This window comes from Xenopus tropicalis, chromosome 3 (genome assembly GCF_000004195.4).
Source record: "Xenopus tropicalis strain Nigerian chromosome 3, UCB_Xtro_10.0, whole genome shotgun sequence".
Taxonomy (NCBI): Eukaryota; Metazoa; Chordata; class Amphibia; order Anura; family Pipidae; genus Xenopus; species Xenopus tropicalis.
Window position 1 is genome coordinate 52,865,277 of NC_030679.2, and position 17,642 is coordinate 52,882,918.

At 38.2% G+C, this 17,642-nt stretch overlaps 1 protein-coding gene across 3 annotated transcripts in view; it reads right to left on the minus strand.

The window, feature by feature from the left end:
* Positions 1-17,433, minus strand: part of ppfia2 (protein tyrosine phosphatase, receptor type, f polypeptide (PTPRF), interacting protein (liprin), alpha 2) — a 209,640-nt gene extending 192,207 nt beyond the window's left edge. For 2 of the 3 annotated variants that reach the window (XM_031898888.1, XM_031898887.1), the window contains exon 1: positions 17,115-17,433. The gene's annotated coding sequence lies outside the window, so the exon portion shown is untranslated. The remainder of the gene's footprint in view (positions 1-17,114) is intronic. The other variant, XM_031898889.1, reaches the window with a different exon arrangement.
* Positions 17,434-17,642: the final 209 nt, after the last annotated feature.

Sequence of the window (17,642 nt, forward strand, 5' to 3'; positions counted from 1 at the left end):
CGCCGCTTTCGTGCCTTTTTTTTTAGTGCGAAAAAATCAGATTGGTTTTGCCGCTGTTTACAATCATTCGGTGTGAAAATTTTGTGACTTTTGGATTGCCAATACGATATTAGCGTGACCAATACGATTTTTTCGTAAGCATTTTCGTGATATTTGCGATCTTCAGAAATTTTCGTTTCCAATCCGAATTTTTCCCTTGAACACCATTTTGTTGCAAGACTATGAAAGGTCTAGAATGAAGCCCCCATATAACAAAATTTATTTTGTATTTTAGCATCACTTTCCTGGCAGCACAGCCTTTAACACTCCCCTGCTTCCCTACCTAATGTTTCGGCTCCCAGCTAGTCTCATCACTACCCAGCAATATATTACAGGTTCAGGGGTGCATACATTATTGCAGAAATGATCATATGTATGATGTACTAGTAGAGGATTACACCAGAGGCATAAAAACAAAGTGCGTCAATAAAAACTGCACTTCATAGGCTTTCCTCCCTTTTAAGCATTTGCAGGAGTATTTGCTTATTCAGAAGAAATGACTTATCCAGTTTGCCAATGATCTGGAACCTCAGAGAAGACCATTAACTATCCTCTTTCATTTAGTGTATTTCATTAGAATAATGTCTTCAGTTTGACTCTCATTTACATTTTTCTTTGACTTTAAGTGAAGTTGACTTGCCTTCAAAGAACTTGCTCAGCTCTAATTAAGGTTCTCATTTTTGTGCACCACTGAAATAGAGTTTAAGGCAGTACACTTTGCAATATGCTTTGGATCTCAATAGATTTGCAAGTGCTAATACAGCATATTCTGCGTTATACTTTTATGCCCTCCTAATGGGTGTAGCCCTTGAATTTTTAGGTACTTCAGTGGTAATTTTCCCTGAGATATTTTAAAACAACAGTCAGTAAATGAGAAACAGTTAACACATTCTGTTCCTTATTTGTAATTGGATGTTTTTAGCCTGATTGCAACATGAAGGCATCTTTTTACAGTGTATAAGTAAATGCCACTTTGCTCCTAATTGGACTGTATTTGGTCAAAGGAGATTCCCCACATTATGGCACACACTCTATGGGGCCTTTTTATTATGCCATGTTGGAAACCAGCTACTAATTACACCACACATGACCAGGCAATACAGCAGAAGAAATGGCATACTTTTCAAGCTAGAAATCCAAAAAATAGGAAAAAAGCTTCAGCAGCTTTGCTGCAAAACATTTATTGTGGGTAGTGGTAACACAGCGTTATCAAGTGTACAAAGACCATAACCATGTGTTCTCATTTAAAGCCAAATTGACCTATGACCCACCAAGCACACAGCATTTCAGGAAACTCCATAAAGTGATAGTACAATAGTTTAACATAAGTGATGGGTCATTATATAATATAGCTTGTGAAAAAAATGCTACAGTTAAGCAAAGTAATGCTTTATTATACATTAACATTAAAGCGATAGTGCAGCGATTAAGCATAGATAATGCCACAATGTTAAGCAAAGTAATGCTTCATTATACATTAACATTAAAGTGATAGTGCAGCGATTAAGCATAAATAATGCTACAATGTGCATAGCTTTGTTAAAACAATAATATATAAGATGATCAAAAATAAGTGCAAAGTGAATAAAGCATACAGTCCAAATAGTAAATCCATAAGTGTTGATCCAATGTCCTTAAAAATCCATTAAAAACAGAAGGGAGGTCCAGTTGAACCGAATCCACTGCACGTTAGACACATGGTTATGGTCTTTGTACACTTGATAAAGGGTATTGACTCGAAACATGTTGTGTTACCACTACCCACAATAAATGTTTTGCAGCAAACCTGCTGAAGCTTTTTTCCTATTTTTTGGATTTCTACAATTGTATTTGGTTGCAGCACAGAGCAACAACTAGGAGCTAAAGCTTTATCAATATGCATATTTAAACTTCTATCCATATTCTAATAGTCAGACCTTTTGTATAGATGTCAATGGTTTGTTATACAAAACTGAGAAGAGTATTCACAGTCCCTCAACTGAAAATATTGCTCAGACCTTATAATTATTATTGTTTAAACATACTTTTGCAGAACACTGCTGATCTTAAACTAGCTATTGACTGCATTCTATGACACAATATAGCATGGCATTGAACAAAATATACTTAAAAAAGCTTTTACATCTAGTACTCACTAAACTCTTTTTATGTACTAAACCACTTCCTGTCTTAGTATATCTAATGCAAAACTGTATAGAGAACAGCTTACTGAATAAAGTACTTGTTGGTCAAAATTGTAATAAAATCCTTACTGTATTTGTTTGTGATTGATGCATTCCTCTGAGCACTTTAAGTTATTTCATTTACCAGAAATAGAAACAAAGGTTATACAGTAACATCAGTCAGTCTTGGCGAATTACCTGCATGCATGTCCCACAAGTTTAATGCTTTATGCTGTTTACACTTACCGTTAACATTTAAGAACCGCAATGTGCCCATTTCCCAAAGCATACATTACAAACAAGCAGCAGGTGAAAATAAGCCTAACAAACTCACTTCAAATATAAAACTCCCCATTACAAAAATCAACTTCTATTATAATACATTGCAATATCATTATGAAGCACTATAAAGAAAGGGAATACAAGCCATTGGGACTGAGTGTTCATCAGCATCCCCACTGTAACACAAGTTGGTAACACCATCTCATATTAATGGAGGGACATGATCAATAAGTATTGCTCAAAGATCACAAATATTGTGACACATCCTTGCAAGATGCAAAGCATGTGGAGTGATCATGTTGCTAATTTAATTTTGCTAATTTCACTGTACTGTTTAAATATACATGCCATTTGCTGAAAAATTATTCAAACTGCAACAACAACTATATTTTATAAGGAGTTTAAAAAAGTGGATTGTATTAATTGTAAATGACAGCAGTCACACCAATTTGACAGGAGAAAAAAAACTTTATAGACTCCAAAATGGCAATTCGAGTAGTCCTTGGGTCAACCTCGTACTATAAGAATGAATACCAGTAGCCTAGTATTTTCTTACTAGTTAAAAGGCACCTCACATTGAAACGTTTGTACTAGACAATATAAAAGCTTCTAGTAATAATTTAACAACTTCACATTTCTCACTGTAAAAAAGAAAAAAACAACAAACTTGCTACTTGAGATGTACCAGCAATTAGTATTTATTAGAAGTTCCAAAGTTTATTAGATCTGGAATTCATACTATGATGTTATGATTTACATCAAGTCTTCATTCTATTTCTAGTGACACATTTGTAACATAATAAAACAGCACCACTTGATAGCTTGGATGCTACCACTAGTTTCTGTTGAATATTTTTTTCTAGTGCAGTGGCATAAATTTATATTTGGCATCCACTGCAGAAATATGTATGACTGCATAGAGGAAAATGACATAGCTGAACCATTCAACCCCGCCATATATATGACTCGATAATAGGTCCTTATTTTTTACAAGTAATTCTTTAGAAGCTAAAAAAAACAATAACTGCATACAATTACCTTTCCTAGTCCTGTTGTAAATGAGTGCAAGTCATTAATACAATCTTAGTTACAACCCTGTGATGTCTGAAATGAGATTTAAAATAGACCCTGACATTTCAAGTATACAAAAGAAACAGCCCCACCCAAAAATAGTGTTGATGACACTTTACAGCAGCCCCTCTGGCATTTGCCAGAATTTACAGATTGCCAGTTTGAGCTTGAACCCTATTCCTTCCTGTTCTGGATCACATGGCCTTACTTGGCTTGTTGTAGTGAGATCAATCTAATAACTCAATGGAATTTGCTGATAGTCATTATTAAATAACAACATAGTTCATATTAGGTGATTCTCCTGTCTGGAAGGATGTCTGCATTGTAAAGCATTTTTTTTACTGGCCACAGTATAACAATTGTTTGGCTGCTAGAATCAGCAAGCATTAAGTTGTTCAGATCTTTGTCTCTGAAAGTTGTAATTTCTGGGAAATTTATAGCATTTGCTGTGAGACGATAGCTGCTGTGTTCTGGGACAATAATGTTTTTATTCCTGTCATCATGTTGTCACTTCCAAATTGTGAGAAAGTAGCCTTAATGTGTGGAAAAAAGACTGAAAACTGAGAAGGGAGTGTAGCTGCAATAAATATATATATACACTTCCAAAGATTGCACATAATAACAAGATTAAATCAGAACATGATGGATGGACTCACATTTTATTACAATGCAGCAAACACATTTCACATGTCCATGGCCTAAAACAACATACAGAGCCATAAGTGCAATAGAATATGTTTCTACTGAAGCATTTCCTTGCTATACTATATAAATGAATGGTGAAATACCAGATAGTACAGCTGGGAAGATCACATGAAAACCATTGCATGCTGGGAGTCTTTTACTTGTCACAGCAAGAGCTAACTGTGTAATTGCCATGAAGACTTTAGTTTGTTTCAGTCACCTGACTAGCTGAGTCATTAGTGTAAACAGACTCTCCAAATTGTGAAGACACTATACACTATCATTTAATGAAACTTGAGCAGTGTAAGAAATCCTGTAACAAGAAGCATTTTGCTTCTTGTTAAAGGTAGAAAAATCACGGAAATACATTGTAGTCAATAACAAGGTGGTATTAGACATTTTTAGCTCTGCAATAGCAATAGCATATATACGTTACATTGTTAGAGAAGCTCCTATGTTCTTTATAGAAACGTGGTAGCTCTATATAATTGTAACACCTATTTGGCTATAATATGGCCAACCCAGGCTAGTAGCGTGCTGTAGAGCATGTGTTACATGCAACCTTAATGCACAGGAGTGGGCCTCCGCTATGTGGGAGGTAGACAATGGAGCTGAGGGTGTTGTTGAACTACAACTATCTGAAGTAGTGTGGTGCAAAAGATAGATATGGACGCCAGAGGATTCTTATGAATGAACTGGATAATACTTTATTTGTCCAAGACAAAGGTAATCAGGGTATTTCAGTATACTCACTTAGTAGATGTTATGCAGTATGCAGTTATACAATTGATGTAAAATGGATTAATAGCAGGAATATGATGCTCCCCTGTGTATCCCTTCTCATCAAGAGGATTGGGCAGGTAGAACAACAACAGCATCCGGCATAGTCCCATGCTCTTTTGGAGGTTAGGGCAAGGCATATTTGCTAACCTATTTCCCTAGCACTTCTGTGTCCCTAATCTAAGGCCAGTAATGCCTGTTAGGAAGACTACTCCTTTGCTATTATCCTTGATGGAGCAAATGGCTGCTCTTTCTGTATAATTCTGTCTGAACTCACCACTTCTAGAGGGTGCTATGAAATATGCTGCTATACTGTCTTTTCCTCGTTCACGGGGCCCTGTCCCCGACTTAATTTGGATGGATAGTGGCTTACTGGGCCGGATCTGTACCCAGGCTCAATTGAGCTCTGCTTCAGGTAGCAGACCGGCAGCCAAAGAGGAAAACACTTCCTTGTGCAAGACACTATATAGTCTGCCAAGGGGAGTGGTTAAATGAGCTAAACCTGTAAGGGATAGCTTTAGAAACTGTAACCTGAGTATAGAGGGGTCTGCCCTATAACAGTACAGATAAGGAAAAGTAGGGGAGTAAAGCCATAGGGAGCTTAACCCTATGGGTCCCTACATAATCTTTCTCCCAGATCAGGTTGACCAAAACCCTCTTAGTGCATCATTAATGGAAAAGTGTCTGTGGACTATGCAATATTGCATGAGAAATCCTCTTCCTTTTCCCCCGAACAATGTAGGTCTCTATAAAATATATTGCATAAAACATCTCATATGTAAAACATTGCTTCATCTAAATAAACCATTTTCATAAAAATATTTTTTTTAGTAGTATGTGATATTGGTTAATCCTAAATATAAAATTACTATTTTAAGTACTAAGGGATCATACAATTCATGGTGCACACAAACAAACCAAGGGCATACATGTGTTAGGTCACATGAGCCAATTAATGAACAAAGTTCTGTCTTTTTCTCCCAAACTTCTTCCTGTTACAGTTAGAGCTGCATTATTTCTGGTCAGCTGATCTCTAAGGGAGCACACAGCCCGTCACTAAATGGAGTCTCCAGCAGCCGGCCCGAGCCATAGGCTGCTGAACAACTGCTAAACTCACCAAATCTATCTCAAAGTCAGCTGTTGCCATCCACCAAATAAAAGCTATGACAATGAATAAACATAGAAAATACATAGCAAAAGGCATATAACAATAAGAAACTGACTGAATGACTTAAAGAAGGGCGGGTGAGTGGGAAAAATTTTGAGGTTCTAGCAGGAAACCAACAACACTTCAAGCTCACTAGCCGGCAGCCATGGCCCCCCACTGCGGCAGGTTGCTGGGCACACTGGTAACTTATATATGACCAAAACTTTATTCAATGCCTTGATTGCTTCTCATGCAAACAGTTATGAAGATGTGACCTAAAGCAACTGGAAAAGCAACATATAAAAATATGTCAGACCAAACAGTTCTTGTTACATAGTTACATAGTTACATAGGGTTGAAAAAAGACCATTGTCCATCAAGTTCAACCCATCCGAGTAAACCCAGCACACAACCTATACTAACCAATCTATACACTCACATACATAAACTATATATATACAATCAGTAATACTAACTGTAGATATTAGTATCACAATAGCCTTGGATATTCTGCTTGTTCAAAAACTCATCCAGGCCCCTCTTAAAGGCATTAACAGAGTCTGCCCTTACCACATCACTAGGAAGGGCATTCCACAGCCTCACTGCCCTCACCGTGAAAAACCACCTACGCTGCTTCAAATGGAAGCTCTGTTCCTCTAATCTATAGGGGTGACCTCTGGTGCGTTGATTGTTTTTATGGGAAAAAAGAACATCCCCCAACTGCCTATAATCCCCTCTAATGTACTTGTACAGAGTAATCATGTCCCCTCGCAAGCGCCTCTTTTCCAGAGAAAACAACCCCAACCTCGACAGTCTAACCTCATAGCTTAAATCTTCCATCCCCTTTACCAGTTGTGATAGACAAAGGAAGCGCAGGCCTAAAGTATGGTCTCTGCTTACCACAGAGCATGACTGTGTAGCAGTTACAAGTGTTGTCCAAGAGTATACTGAGCCAAAATAGTTCCCATTGCCACCTATATAACCTCCGCTGTACTATGAGATCAAGCAGTCTGTGCTGGTATTTTACAAGCCTAATTCCAGCACTGGTAATAGGGAAAAGAGTTCACACAGGAAGGATTTTTACTTTAGAAAGAAGGCAACCCAAAGTCAGCTTTTTTTGCAATCCATCAAAATCTATCTTTTGATAAATGCAGTTTACATTTTTCTGCAAGTTGGGGGGGGATGTTATAACTCATATAATGATAACAAAAATAATAAAAGCAAGGCAATGCTTAATGTAGCCATGCATATAAAGCTTGACAGCAGAAGTCTACAATTATGTGTGCAGTTGGGCTGACTTTTTATGAGATGTGCACTACGGATGCCAGAGCTGGTGCTCCAAGAGATTTATTAAGCATCTTCCTGCTGATTTGCATCAGTACTTTGACAGAGTAATTAGATTATCCATCTCAAGCGCCACAGTCTCCTTGACCCACAACTAAATCTTTCCTGACCCTGTAAGAGTGCATGCCTGAATCTGTGCCTGACTTTGGGTATGGGTATAAGTTTATGCCTTAAGCTTTTCATCTATTATATAATGATTAGTCAGCACACAATTATTAGCTTTATGGTAAATGATGTACTTTGAGAAGACATTCAAAGGAATGCTAATGGCTCTTTATATCGTCCATGGCTTTCACAAACTAAGTTACAGATACAGTTCTCATTTTATATAACTCTCTACAAGCAAGCCAGATACACACTGCCTTCCAAAATTCTCACATTGTAATATTACACTTTTGTATGTTATTTTTTTTAGAAAACTGACAGGATGCATATTTATCAATATATTGTTTTGATCTTTAAATCTTTTCGATTCTGAAAGAGGGCATAAATCTTTCCTGAAACTGACTTTTTTCCCACTTGGCTTTCCCAAAGTAAGCATTCTTAAGTGACAAATATTCCTACTAATGGTATCTTAATCATGTCTCTTATCTGCCATTTTTTTACATGTTGTATCCAGACTTCAGAAGTGCAGATATGGGGATGTGTTTGCAATGTTTGCCTTCAGCAACAATCAAGTAAACCAAGAGACAGTCAAGTGTAAATAGATACAGTAAAGGTGGCCACACACGTGGCGATCTGACGATCTTTTGTGCGACCATCGGTCGCACGAAAGATCGTCAGATCCGCCACTAACCTTAAGGGCTGAAACAGGCAGATAAGGAGGTAGAAACAATAGGATTTCTACCTCCTTCTGCCGATTCAGCGCTGAAGGCAGATTTTGGTCAGGCGCCTTCTATGGCGCCCGATCAAAATCTTTTAACTGGCCCGATCGGCGAGTCGACCGATATCAGCAGCTTCCTGCGATATGGGTCAACTCCCCGACTTGCCATACAATCACCGAATATCGTACGAAACGAGGTTTCGTACGATATTATCGGTGCGTGTATGGCCAGCTTTAGATAGAATTCTCATTGGAGAATCCCCTTGTATCCAGTGGCTATGTTGCTGTAAGAATTCAGATCTATGGTTTCTGGACTAAAACTCCCATCATGCATCAACCCTTCATAATATACTGGAGAATGCTGGCAGCTGTTACCCAACAGCTTCTGGATGGAACAACACTACAATGGAAGTTGTGTGTTCCTTTTAACAAAAAAATAGTTAAAGACATGTGACAACCCCAAAAAAATATAAATAAAATACATCATAAATATGACATTAAAATAAATATTTTTATGGAGAACAAAAATATGTGCAGATATACTGACATACACACGTCTGCTGATATACAGTATCTATAGGTGGATTTAAGCAACCAGTGCTTATTTGAAAAGGAAAGCAGATTGTGCTATTTTATCCTGTGGTTAACACTAATTTGCAGCAGTGGGAGCTAGCAACAGGACAATACTGCACAATATGATATGTCTTTTCATGTAGAATAAAGCCCTTAAAAGGATCACACTTAGTACATTAAAGCCTGCTTCACATAATCACATAACTATAAAGGATATTTTCAGTTAAAACAAATGTAATGTTTTGGATGCTCCCCTTTTACATGAAATACCAAGTTGCTTATTATAAATTGTTCTGAAGAGTTCCAAAGGTCCTGTCTATCTATCTGCTTGTCTGTCTATAATCTGTCTGTCTCTATCATCTATCTTTCTGTTTGGGGAAACACTCTAGCAGGGCATAACTGGCAAGTTACAGACTTATGTGACCCACACTGAATAGGTTGTCCCTGCTGTACTTCAAGCAATAGCCCCATTGTGACATAAGTAACACATTTATTTTCAAAAGCTGCAAAAACGAAGCACTATAAGAAAAGCAGTGATCATTCTTGTAATCAGATGGTGAGACCATTACAGACAGGTCAAGACCTCATACAGAGCTTTGTCCTAGTGCTGGAATCCAGAAAGGATAAGGAACTGCTGTTAAGTATAAATGAGTTGGAGTCCTGGGATTGCACAGAGACAGTTTGGCTACTGCTTTTCATGGAGTCCTACAGTACATTTGTACTTAGGGTGTTTAGGGTTTGAGGTGCAATGGAATCTGACCACACACAGACTGAAGCAGTGAAAGAAAACTCTACAATGCTACAATCCCCCACAGGGAACCTGTAACTAAACAGTCATGCCCAAAAAGTATAGCATATTTATGGGCATAAATTCCACCAATTAACCAGTTCTGGCTAACTGCAGTCCGTGTAAGCTCTTTTGGGGATGCAGCACCTTGACATGCTTGGTTTACAATTACCACTATGCTAGGAAAATATGTAACTAGTGATGAGTGAATCTGTCTCAGAAAAATTCACAAAACGGTGAAAAATTAGCGAAATGTGGCTACTGCCCGACTTTATGTGCAACTTTTTGACGCAGCCGCGCCTTTTTTTTAATGCAACTGCAACTTTTCCACAGCAAAATTTTACCATGCCTGGTGAAAAAAATTTGCTCATCATAGACAGCGCTGAGGGACTGTGGAGCTAGCCAGGGCCTATTTCCCTCCAGTACATGAGGAGTTAACTGCTGAGGTTACTGGGCGGGAAAGAAAGAATCACTGCTCATCCCCCTCCCCTTTTGCCTGCCAGCTCACACAGCAGCGTCTCACCTCGTCTGCAGCACGGAACGGCATCTCCCTCCCCCCCTCCCTGTTTAAGCGCTTCTAGCTAGTGAACCATAGGCCCGTAATTTCGTTTAATTCACATGTTTATGTTTCCTTTCAGGTGCTGATTCTTCAAAAAAAATTAAAATTATTTTCTTTTATAAAAATATCTGATATATGTTTATATATATATATTGTGGTCTGTCACAGCAAAGGGCGGGTGATAGTCCTTGGCCATTTAATTTTGGGTGTTGTTTGGTGGTTTCCACATGCCCACTGCGTTCGCAGTGGCCGGCATTCGTTATAATAACAAAAAAGTTTGTTGTGAAGTTGGAAAAGTTTGAAATACATGCCAAGGAATATTTCTGATGTTGGATTCTTTAATAAAGCTGTGGCCGAACCCCACCCACAAAAAAATCGGTGTCAGTGTGTTTTCTCCTGTGTCATGTGTTTATATTGGGGGGGAACAAGTCTCCGCAGTCCTATATGGCACTTTTCACAGTAAAAATTTATTGCAGACCACACTTCATAAATAGTACCAGTTAGTTTGTGAATGAGAGCTAGTATGTAAAAGCACTTGTGTGTGCATGCTTGTGATAAACAGTATGTCATGTGTGCAAGTACTGATTGGTGTACAGGCTTTAATCCTCCTAATAAGAGTATGTAAAGTCTACAGTCCGTAGCCAGAGACAAGAACCAGCTCTCTGTACTTAATCTTAATTTGTGCTTTATTCTCACTGGACCAACAGGCTAGAGTGCAAATTGCTGTATATTCTAAGACAGCAAATTAAATAATAGAAAAAAGGTCAGATTTAGTGGCCTATTAAGCATCTATCTAGAGTTACTGTAGGCAGAAGTACTAATACTAAAGAGCTCAGAGTTAAGGGTCAATGAGGAACGTTAGGGTATCTGTGTTTATAAATTTAGGGGCATCTTTTTAAAACTTAAACAGGATATTTATTGATTTTTAGTACCTGTTTAGGACCTGTTATCCATAATGCTCAGGACCAAGTGTATTACGGATAAGGGGTCTTTCCGTAATTTGGATCTCCATACCTTAAATCTACTAAAAAATCAATAAAACATTAATTAAACCGGATTGTTTTGCATCCAATAAGGGGTAATTATATCTTAGTTGGGATCAGTTACAATGTACTGTTTTATTACTACAGAGAAAAAGGAAATCAGTTTTAAAATTTTGAATTATTTGATTAAAACTGAGTCTATGGGAGACAGGCTTTCCGTAATTTGGAGCTTTCTGGATAACGGGTTTCCGGATAAGGGATCCCATACTGGTCCTTTAAAGTTTATCAAAGTTACTAAAACATTCCTGACATTTAGGAAACGGTTTAAAGAATTGTATCATGTATCAAAACAATTCAGTGAATAGGTTCATTAAAATGTGTGCATCTGCATTGTGCTATATGCATTAGAATGCATTAGAATGTGTGCAACTGTATTGTGCTATATGCATTAGAATGTGTGCAACTCTATTGTGCTATATGCATTAGAATGTGTGCAACTGCTTTGTGCTATATGCTATACCCCTTAGCATGTAGCACAATGCAATTGCACACATTCTAATAAACCTACTCAACCTGCGTACTCTTAACAACCCACTAATCCCCAAAAATAACATGTATTGCATTAAAAAGTAGTTCTGGATTTATTTCTGGATTTCTTTTCAGGGTTTCAAGGCCATCATCCGCCACTGTGCCCCCCCAGGTGCAGCTGGGTGGGACGCCGCCCCTTAAAGGAAAAGTAACACTAAAACTAAAAAAATGTGTTTTACCCTGCTCCAATAATTGCCCTATCCTGCACACCGTTTATTATTTTGAATGCTTTATTAGAAAATAGAAAACTTTGCTTCTGGTCATTTCAAATACGCGATACGGCGATATTCCCTCTGCACAATCCACTATGCGACAATCCACATCTCCTCCTGGCCTTCCTTCTGTACAGGCAAAAAAAATGATTTCTGGTTTTGGAGTCAGGCAAGAAGGAGATGTGGATCGTCGCATTGTAGATTGTGCTTTACATTGTTTAGCTTTACAGAAAGTGCAGTGTTAAATTCTGGCATAGAAAGCAGCAGCCCTATATAAATGAAGCATTTGGCACACCATTTTTACAACCTTTTAATAGTTGGATTTTTTTTTTGCCACCTGCATTTTTCCTATTGGGTTGAACCAGGCCTGAAGAGGTGTAAAATAATGTTACCGCAGTCAGGCAGTGGAGAAAAAAAATACACATTTATCAATATTATGACTTTTAGTTTTACAGATGAGGGAATGTCATGCCTTATGCAAGAAGCACATCTATACAAACAGACGGAATTTGGGATATCAATTTACATAACTTTATAAATAGGCTGTTTAGAGTCAACAAAATTGAGTGTCTAGGTATGTCACTGGCCCCAGCTGTGCCTTACAGAGAAATTCTGATAAACAACCTTTATCTGCTTCCCAGTTATTGCAGTGAACAAATCCTTTGTACCAGCCTATCCTTTATGTTAGTATTCTCCATTATACAATATGGCTGGCTTTACTTGCAGAGCTCGAAGTTCAAGTAATGATATGGCATTGGTAATATGTGTACATGTATGTATCCCACTCATGCTGAGAAATATGACCTACACTCTGTCCAGTATCCACAGATACTCTGCATGTTTAACTGTTTTGTATTGTAAGATAGCATTGCTTGTACAATAAATGCAAATGTTACCTAATTAACATAATATCTGAATGACCTGAAGACCTATTATTGTTAACCCATTATTGTTAGAAGAGATTATAAAAAATGTTTTTTTTACTGAATTTTGGAGGGCGCTGAAATGCATAAAGAAAGCGCGGAGGGACTGGGGAGCCGGTCAGCATTCAATTCCCTCCAGCAAGCAGGGAGTTAAAAAAGAGATCAGGTTGGGCGGGAAGGAAAGCAGCGTATACTCACCCCCTCCCCTTTTTTGCCTCAGCTCGTCCCTGCAGGGTCACTATGCAGATAAGGAGCAGCATCTCCCTCCCCCCCCTCCCTGTTTAATAGCTAATAACCTGTACCCATAGGGCTGTAAGTTACCCCACTTGCATGTTCTAATTATGTTCCTTACAGGCTCTCTTTTGCAAAAAAAAAAAAAAAAAAAAGTTTTTCAAAGTCTTATAAGCATATATATATATATATATATACGTTACATCTCGGTTTGTCACAGCAAATGGCGGGGGATAGTCCTTGGCCATTTAATCTCTGGTGGTGTTTGATGGTTTTCACATGCCCACTGCGTTTGCAGTGGCCGGCATTCGTTATAAACAGTTATAAAATTATATGTTTGGTAAAGTTTGTAATACATGGCAAGGACTATTTTCTCTGATGTTGGATTTCTGTAATAAAGCTGTGGCCGAACTCCACCCACAAAAGCTATGGTGTCATGGTGTTTTTCTTGGCTAGGTGCTACATTCAAAGGGGATATAGTTAGGCGGGGAGGGAATAAGTCTCCACAGTCACCAGTTAATTGCTTGTTATTCTGCCCATCCCCTTGCTTCCAAGTCAGCCCTTTCCACATCTGCTCCTACTTCCCCCTGCCCAACTCACAAAACCTCTGTTCCATTGGGCCTATTAAGCCACCCCATTACATTATTGTCCTTTCCATTTGCAGAATTACCCTGCCTTTTTTGTGTCATGACGCCTCCCCATGCCTCACTGCCTTACTCCCCTAACAAAGCAGCTGGTAATTTACTGTAGGAAAGGTGCCAATCCTAGTTCAGGGCAAGATTTGCCTTTTTTGATCCCTTATGCCCAACTGCTCTGCAGAGGGGGTAATTCCATCACATTATCCAAAACATATTCTAACTTTTACATTGATTTATATTGTTTTTATTCCTATTGGTTTTTACATTTTTAGCCTTCCTATTTTGCTAATGTAATAAGCGAATCTGTCCTGTTTCACGTCGCCAAAAAAATCAGTGATCATGGCAAAAAAATGCAAAACACACTGATCAAATTTTACACGGGTGACGTTTTTTTTTTACTTCAAATGTTGGAGAGACCTTTTTTTTTTTGAGAGAAAAAATTTGCTGATTCCAAAAAGTGGCATTTCGTTGCAAAACCATGTCTGGGGAAAAAATTTGCTCATTACTAGTGACCTTTTATTAATGTTCTTATTCTGCCTATTTCCAACTAAATATGCCATCTAGTTCCTGGAAGCCGAAAATACACTGATGCTAAAGCTTAAATGTTATCAGTATTCTTGTTGTTTATTGCATATATTAGTATTCAGGCCCTCTACTATTCTGGCTTCCAAACTGATGCCAGGTTGCTATGGCAATTAAACCCTAGCAACCAGGTAGTTGTTAAAATGTCAAGTCTACAGCAGCCCTACCCTTATAAGACTCAAAGCTTTTGTTAAAAGGACAGGACGCAGATAAAAATTTGTCCCAGGTACACTTGGGGGCCAGTGATTAGAGGTACAGATATTAAGTTTTTTTAGATTGATTTGTTAAATATAGGAAGACAATTAAAACAGATACTGCATGATGAACAGCTTCAGACTCATACACTGGACATTGGAATTATGTACAAGCTTTTAAAAGAGAAAACAACTTTTATGTATATATCTGAATTACTTTCTCTTTTCTTAGCTAGCTTCTGCTACACTGTTTTAAAAGTCAGGACTGCCAGTGCAGCAATAGAATTGTACATTTACAATTAATTAAAACCATAGAAAATGGTATTTTTCAGTTTACATCCACTTTAACAATTTATTTTATATTTGGGATTATCCTTGTTATATTTGGTAATCCCCCCCCCACCAAAAAACAAAACAAAACAAATAACAGAATTTAATTGAGCCACATAAAATGGTATTAATGCACATCATTGCTACATTCTATATACACTTTCTTTTGTCCTGATGTGTTTAATTGTTTGTTCATGATTTGCCATAACTCAGTGTTTTTTAGCGGCCCAAACAATTGGAAAGAATCTGTTTATTTACTTTTTTTTTTGAGCCACCTCCAAAGTTCAAGAGAAAATCAACACTACATAATTATGTGTTTCACACATTTAAACTCCCACAGATCCTTCAGAGGAAATAATGTAAGGCAGAGGTTGTTCCTTTACCACACAGTCCTTGGTTCTGCCCTCCAGGTTTAAATATTAGAAAAGAAAAAAAAAAAACAGCAAGTACTGTGGAATGATATTTGGAAAGAATACAATACTTTTTCTTAGGTTGCATTAGTCATAGCTTAAATGCAGCAAGGTCTCTGTTAAATGTAACAATGTTATTTCTCTTTTCTAATGCCCTATACTACTGTTTTGGGAACTGGGGTGTCATTTCTTGATCTATGGACACAGGGCCAACTATATATCAGTCAAGGTAAGTAAAAGGGTCTATGGAAATATTGGGTTATGCAGCTAGAATATACAGTCAAGGTGCACTTCATAACTTCATCTAATAAATGAATGCATTGTTTAAAGACCTTAAGCAATCACTGGAGTCCATAGAATGCAAAAGATACAGTAAAGGTCATTAACTCATAATTAAGGAACATTCATGTAACATTTGTCAATATATTTCACAGATGATCGTTTTTAATTTTTTTTAAGCTCAGAACCCCTGCCCAGTAGTTGATGAACTAGAGTTGCTGAGCCATCCTGAATATAGACATAACCTTCCCCCTGCATATGAGCAGGGATCAGTGGCAGCACTGAGTGGCACCCTTCTGGGAAAAACTCCCTTTCTTGGCCCCATTAAGTTAGTGAAACATGAACTCTGCAGGGCCATGCACTGCACATAAGAAGTATACCAGTGCCCATGCAGATTAACTGTACCCCATATACAGTCCTCTGTCACCACTCCCCATGCTCCGCACTTTACTCATCCATTTATGGCATAGTCCCTTAAAGATTTTTCTGTCACCTGCTCAATATGTTGATTTCTATTTGCATAGAGACCATATTATTTGCATGTTTTGATTATGACTGAAATGTAAATATATATATATATATATTTATTTTTTATTTTTTTTTCTGGGTGTGCCTCTTATGTGACAGTGTGTCCCTTTAAACAGCAGACAGGTCAGTGTAATGCTGCAGTTCTAAGAGTCACGGTCATCCTTTTATCCCCCCCCTCTTGGTGTGAACCTGTCCCCACACCTGCACATATGATCGTGTCTTGCTCCTGTCTCACTTCATTGTCACTTGGGTTACTGTTCCTGACTTATCTGTGCCTGTATCCTATCAATGACTCCCTGCCCTCTTTCTTTCAGATTTTTTCCTGTTTCATGAATTGAGCTTGCACAGACTGGAAACTGTATGCTTAGGAGGCACAGCAATCAACTCTGAAAGAGATCTCCTATTTAACCAAAATGCCTCAGGGATGAGTAGAAGAAATAGATGCATTAACCCATTCAGTGCTGCAGCATGTGCATAATTATGGGGTGCAATTCCCCCACCCACGTACCCACCCATGGTAAATCCTACTGCTCTATTCAGCATGACTTATTTTTCACACATTTTAGAAGAACACTGGCTGTAGGTGCCGCACAGTGTAATGCGAGCAGGAAAATCCTTGCCATTGTCTCAATTGCATTACATCATGCATATCCCTCCTCCTATTTAACTCCTTGCTTTCCAGGGCACTCTATAGAAGATACTAGCAAATTGCACTAATCTAACACACACACAGACACAGAGATGGACACACAGTACAAAGCTGTCAGATGAAATGATTAAGGATGAGCAGCCCTGTGATAGAGAATATGTTCCCTGCAGAAGCCATCACTAGATGAACAGCACTTGTCTGCCAGAACCAAGGCATTTGCATGCATGACTCTTAACTTTCCCGTCATGTGTGTATTAATATAACAAATATTAACAAATCATCTACATGATCTCATTAGAAAGAGATTTTTCAGTACCTAATCTTCTATAATTCTGTTCGCTTCTTCAAGAGATCAATGAAATCAGTCTGCAGTCTCCACTGGCTCCTGGAATCACACTGAGCACTCCTGGACCATTTCCCCATCAATTCGAACACAAATCTTGCTCACAATATGCTAAAGTCATAGCACCCTCCAGGCACGAGTCTGTAGGCAGAATCAGCTTGGCACTTCAGCATGTCTGCCTCTCCTGTCAGCACCCAAATGGAAAGGCATCCATGGGAAAAATGGCACATTACAAATTTTGCAATGGGAAGCAGAGCTCGGTAGAAACCATTGTTTAGAGCTGAAGAGGGGAGGTGTCTCTTAAAGCCCCAGCATCCTTTGACAGCTGCATGAGAATGAAGGGAATCTGCAGCAGCCTCTGTATACTGAAAGGTTATTTGCATTGATTACAGCATTCCAACTAAGCTATATCTCATAAAAATAAATATTTGATTGGCTGGTAAAAAAAAATGACTGACATCAGAAAATGTTCTTGTTATATTATACACACACCTACATACA